Raw genomic sequence first — 6,340 nt, 5'->3', positions numbered from 1 at the left:
CGTAGCATATTAAAGTATTAAAGAAGTGGAAGAAAAGGGAGGAAAAAAAGATACTCCCCTTGATTCCAGAACAAAATGCATTAAAAATTATCCCTAGAAAATATCTGTATTATTCTGGCCTCATTTTTGAAAACAAAGAAAGCAAAATAAAAAGCAACTAAAAACACCCCACAAGTATGCTTCTGCCATGTAGATTTTAATAAGCTTAATTCAAGCTTAGACCAATTCATTCCTATTCAGTGACAGGTTAAGTCAGCTACTAGCAAATGTAAGATCTATCTGAGAAGCAGCACCCTTGGTGATCGTAAAAGATCTTTATTGAAAACACATCACAAACTTTCATGCTGCTTTTTTTTTTCTTTTTTTTTCTTTTTTTTTCTCTGTATGAATAACCTAGTTTAATAACAGTATCTCTGTAATTTACACAATTTCTGGAGCAAATCTTGACTTATTTGTTATCAAATTGAAATAGGCACTCCTTAGAAATCACAAAAGAAAAAATAGGAAAAAAATAAAATAAGAAAAAAAAAATGTTAAGAAATCTCATCTTCTTCTCAAGCCTAGAAGCAGACTGTTTTAAAATGCACTTGTTTGTAATTGGTTTAATAAACATTGCAGTTTCACAAATTACCTTTGTGTGTTCAGCTGTGGTGATAAATTGTTGTTCTATCTTAACACAGACCTCATTCATCTAATTTATTCTAAATGTCACTTGTTTTCTGACCCAAGAAGTATGCTTATTTCTCTTTGGTTTAAATCTTCTGGGAACCACAGTATTTCCAAAACAGGTCTAACTTAATGTGGAAAAGATTTCAGGGATGCTAGCAAGTCAATGTTTAATTGGTTAATCTGAGCAGGTTCTGGTTGACATTGTGTTCTTTGTGCTGAGGTCTTTTGTCTGCAGAGAGACAAGGACAAGAAAGCTAGTACTTGTGTGTGTCTAGCATCCAGAATGAACCACTTTCTCTGCATTTATTACACCGACGTTATATACTTGGAGAGAAACTGCAACTGTGCTTTCCCTTTGGGAATAAAAAGCACTCAACTTTGACAGGTCTATGGTCAGTTTGAATAACATATGCATAAATGGGCATTTTTCAGAGTTAAGAAAGGGCTTTAACACTTTTAGGGGAGTGAGAGTTGAGCAACTGCAGTCGAATATCTCAAGACAGGAAGAAGCAGCTGCTTAGCTGTTATTATAGACTCCAAGGACTGAGCTTTGATGTTTATGTGTAGTGCTAATGCTAGGAAACTCCTTAGTCTGTTGCTTTGAAAAAGTAATTTCCTCTGAAACTTTTATAAAGGAATCTTTCCTGATCTATTTCAAGGGAGAAATATTCCACTCTATTATTTACTACTTAAAAATTAACGATATATGGTTTTGAAGTGACAGCTGCAGTATTTCCACTACTATTCAAAGAAACTTTCCAAACATCAGTAAACCAGAGACTTACTAGCTTCACAACCTAGCTCCACTGTTTGGTGTATTTCAGTAGAAAGGCAGAAGGAATTCAGAAGTCTTAACAAAACATTTTGTATTTTGAGTTAATTTCCCCAGCTTATAAAGATGTGTTCCCATTTAGCATGGCTGATGGTGTCACTTTGCAGGCAGACTATAGGTTGGACTCGGTTTATTAAGTTGGAGTATAGCTGCTGCAGCCATCAGCAGTTCCAGACTTTCAGCTCAGTAGGCGACAGCGTAATCAGTTTTCTACTTACAAATTTGTGCCTGAAAAATGCATTCTATATCTGTGAAGAGAGAAGAGGAAAGGACAGAGATAATTGTTTAGGAATAATAAATTAAATCTTATTTTAAGTATGCGTATTATATCAAGTATGTGGCATAGCCATACACTTTCCATAGCGCTCCTGTGATGTTCCAAACTTAAAGACTTTCTTGATCTACCTCCAGTAAGGAACTAAACTCTTCTAAATGTTTCTTTCTCTGTAACACTGTGCTCCTAGGATGACCATCATTCAGAGGCAATATGAAAATCTGAGTACAACTGACAGTGCTAGGTACACAGATGTATGGAATAAGATGTTAACTACATGGTTGATATAATTGATTTCCCAAGTTTTGGTGAGGCTTTGAAGACACAGAAATATCATTTCAATCTCTAATGTACCTCAGCAGCATTTCTAACCAACAATTCTGTTCACTATTATTTGTATGCTCACATACATGGCAGTGTTTCAGTCCCGAACCTGTTTGCACTCATTGGATGAAGTTATGTTTTTTTGCTGATGAATAAGCTTTCATAACCTGCTCTTCTTAAACAAATAAAATGAATACATTCAGCTTTTACGTGAGGCTGGATATAATGTGTCCTGCAGCCCTGAACCGTCTCATTTACATTTTTACTTCATAACACAATCTTTGTCTTTTAGCTATTATATTTATTTATTTGTATGTTGAAATTTCCACACTGGGAGAAAAAACAAACAACAAACAAAAATAAAGCAACAACGTAATTTGATGTTTTGAAGAAGTTGAATGGTCTCTATGTTTTCAATGTAAGCTCAAGCCTTGCCTCTTTGTTTCTCTGCTACTTACTCCCGTGAATGTGCAAACTGTGGAACCATTACAGTGTCCCCAGAGGAAAATGGGAGTTTTGGAAGCTGAGATGGAGTTTGTACTTTGTACAGGCTTTGTAAATTTGTACAGTTTCTACTTGAGAGTGTTTTCTTTCCAGTGATGACAAGCACCCCCTGTGCAAGAGCCCCTTTGCATGAATCCTAAAGCTGGCTGAAAACCAAGGGATGGACAACGTACTTGCAAACTTTATTAGCTTTCATAAATCTTGTCAGATTTCTACATGCTGTTGATCATGCCACAAGTCGTTTGCTAGAAGCCTTATGTGAAAGTAGATTGGAGAGGCTGCCATAACCCTGAGTTGTCTTTCGTCAGTCTATCCATCTTCATACTTTATTTTGACATAAAATGAGTAAAATTATTCACATGTTTTGATTGCTGTTTTTGTTGCAAGTTCAGAAACTACAAATAGGACCAAGAACTAAAGTTGTAGAAATGAGGACACACCAATGTCAGTAGATAATGGAAGGGAAATAACATCATGAAAGTGAAGAAAGTAGGCTATTAAATAAAGCATTTTTTTTTTTGCAAAAAAAGAAGTTTTGTATGCTTTACATGTTCTTATCAGAGAACTACATGGTAATTTAAAAATAGTTAAATAATGCATCTCTTGTTGCTAATGCTCTTCTGTCAATCTGTTAGTTTCTTGGAGATATTTAAGGAGCAGATGCTATTAAGTCAATTGAAAAAAAGAGGTGTGACAAAGATGAAGAGAGAAAAAACAAATCACTTGTGACAATTTGATCTCACTTTCTAAATATGTGAAAATGATTTTATTAAGATTTATGATACAATAAATACATTTATGATACAAATAGCAAGATACTATTTCTATTATTTGGTTGTATTTGTATTTGCATTTGTATTTGTGTGAAAATATCTGCTGAAACACATGCATGATCAGTCTGCTAAAATTTTCCACTCTGAAATTACCTTTCTGGAAATATTTAACCAGAAATGCCTACTACACAAGTAAGTGCACAATGTATTGAAAGACAGCCAGGTCTTTGTCATTTCTTTTTGAAATGTGGCTACAACAGTATTCAAATAATAGATCAGTGCTTGTAATTTTGAAAATTTGAAATAGTTCTAGACATAATAAATCATTTCAGTATATAAAGTATAAAACACAGATGTTACCAGGATGGCTTCTCTGCCATTGTTTTGATGTGAACTATTATTTCCTAAATTTTCTATGAATCCAGATACCGATAAAAGTAAAAAGGAAATGAAAGTCAAAGCTGATAGATGAGGCCACAGATCCTCAAAGGTTCTTTTTTAAGAACCTCTACTTACAGACAAAGCTGTATGATGACAGAAAGATTTTGGCAAATAAGTATTTTATAATCACTACTATATTCCTAAAATTTCTGGTAGTGCCTTTTGGGTACTTAGTCCATGACGTAGCATATTTATTATGAGTTAAATATAGATTCAGTTCAAATTTTCCCATTTTGATTTTGGAAATCCAAGGGAGAAAGAAAAAAAAAGGATGGCTGGTAATGACAAAATCTCCTGTATTATCATTCCCAGTGATCATTAAATATAAATGTATCTCTAATGTAAAATGAAGTGCTGGGTCTTTTAAATAATAAGTTCTGTTTAGGCACCAGTGCAGTTATAGTATAGGTTACTATGATTTTGCAATTTGCCTAAATAATATTATAGCAATAATCATTTTGTCAGGTTCCAATATCCTGTTTCACATATGAAACATGCTGTTTCATGAGACTACTCAGAGAATGAGATAGTTTTCATATAGCATATCAAATTCTGCTTCTTTACTGAAGTACATATGCCACATGAATACTAATTATTTGTATTAAGCAACTACTACAGTCTATTTCAGAACAATGCATATCACACATTCTGCTCACACTGTGACGAAGTCCCCGTTAAGAGAGAAAAATAACTAAGACCATCTCAGAAGTTACAAATTAAAAGAAAAAACTTCTCAAAATTGTTAAATTAGATATAATCTAATCTTTGACAATATTCAAAACAGTGGAGATTCTGCCACTGAATAAACAAACTACTGTACACAGTAAGGGTGTAAGCAACAGGTCTATACTGCCTGAAGTCCTATTAGAAACATATTGCATTAGTCAGCCCCACAGTCAAAATGCCATGCAGTGCTGTTGGAAGTTGGTATTGGGATAAATAGAAATGAAGTCTATGTAAATGACAATCCTTTAAGAAATATTCTTGACATGTTGAAGTTGTTGCCTTTTAGAGAAATAAGGTGGTCAGATGTGACAGTGGGGTTCTTAGCTCCTGCCAGGAGCTGCTAAGTTAACAGTACAAATATAACTTTCTGAGGACCTCTTACAAACTTCAATGATTTTCAGCCAGACTGCTCATGTAAAATATATTTTACATTTAGAAAAGCATATTAAATCATCTTCATAAGAATGCTTAAATGTTAATATTCACAGAATGCTTCATTTAAATGTCAAGGGCAGAGTAGAGGGGATAATCACACGCCTTGCCCTGATACCATCCCACTGTTGATGCAGCCCAGGCTGCATCACAATGCTGACTCATGTCCAGCTTTTTTGCCCACTGGGATCCCTCTGTCCACCTTTATGGACTACTCATTCAAGGAGTTCTCCCAGTCTGTTCACATATCTGGCTCACGTACACATTCACCAACATGTAGATCCCCAGGTCCTTTCTCCATTTTTAAGAAATGGAAGTGATATTTCCCTTTTCTCTGTTACTGTGGACTTCACCTGACAGACATGATTTTTTGAGTATGATGGAGTGTGTATTGGCAACCACATTAGGCATTTCCTTCAGAACCCTGAGAAGCATACCATCTGGCCTGATTTGGTCACATTCAACCCCATCATGCATCTTGAACTTGCTCCTTGCTTACAGTGGATTGGATTCAGCTCACCCAACCCTTGCCCAGAGGTTTATAAGAGACATGGGAAGCCTGACTACCAGTGAAAACTAAGGCAAAAACTTGCCTCAACCTTCTCCATGGTTGTTGTTGCCAGTTCTACCTTCTCATTTGTCAGAGAAGGTGTACTCTGCTTGGCCTTCCTTTTCTGACTAATATATCTGTAGAAATCCCTTCTTGTTATTTTTCATGTGCCTCACCAAGTTCTGCTTTTTGCGCACCTTGGCTTTCTTGCCTCTACACATCTAGCCAGCATTGCTGCATTCCTCACAGGCCACAAGTTGCCTGTACATTTCACTCCTATCCCTCCCTTTGACCAGGAGATCTTTGTTCAGCCATGCTGGTTTCCTGCTTTCTTTTCCTGATTTCTAATACTGGGGGAAGGAGAGCTCTCATGCTCTCAGAAAGTATCCCAAAAGAATTTCCAATTCTTCTCCACTCCTTTGTCCCTAAGGACAAGTTGCTGGGTGTTCTCATTCAAAAATTCACAGAATCACAGAATCACAGAATCACAGAATTGTAGGGGTTGGAAGGGACCTCTAGAGATCATCGAGACCAACCCCCCTGCCAAAGCAGGTTCCCTACACCAGGTCGCACAGGTAGGCATCCAGGCGAGACTTGAATATCTCCAGAGAAGGAGACTCCACAACCTCCCTGGGCAGCCTGTTCCAGTGCTCCGTCACCCTCACCGTGAAGAAGTTCTTACGCACATTCGTGCGAAACTTCCTGTGCTGCAGCTTATGTCCGTTTCCCCTCGTCCTGTCTCCACGTACCACTGAAAAGAGCCTGGCCTCACCACTATGGCCGCCACACCTCAGATATTTATAAACCTGGATCAG

The sequence above is a fragment of the Meleagris gallopavo genome, chromosome Z (assembly GCF_000146605.3).
Source record: "Meleagris gallopavo isolate NT-WF06-2002-E0010 breed Aviagen turkey brand Nicholas breeding stock chromosome Z, Turkey_5.1, whole genome shotgun sequence".
NCBI lineage: Eukaryota > Metazoa > Chordata > Aves > Galliformes > Phasianidae > Meleagris > Meleagris gallopavo.
Note: the sequence above shows the minus strand (reverse complement) of the source record.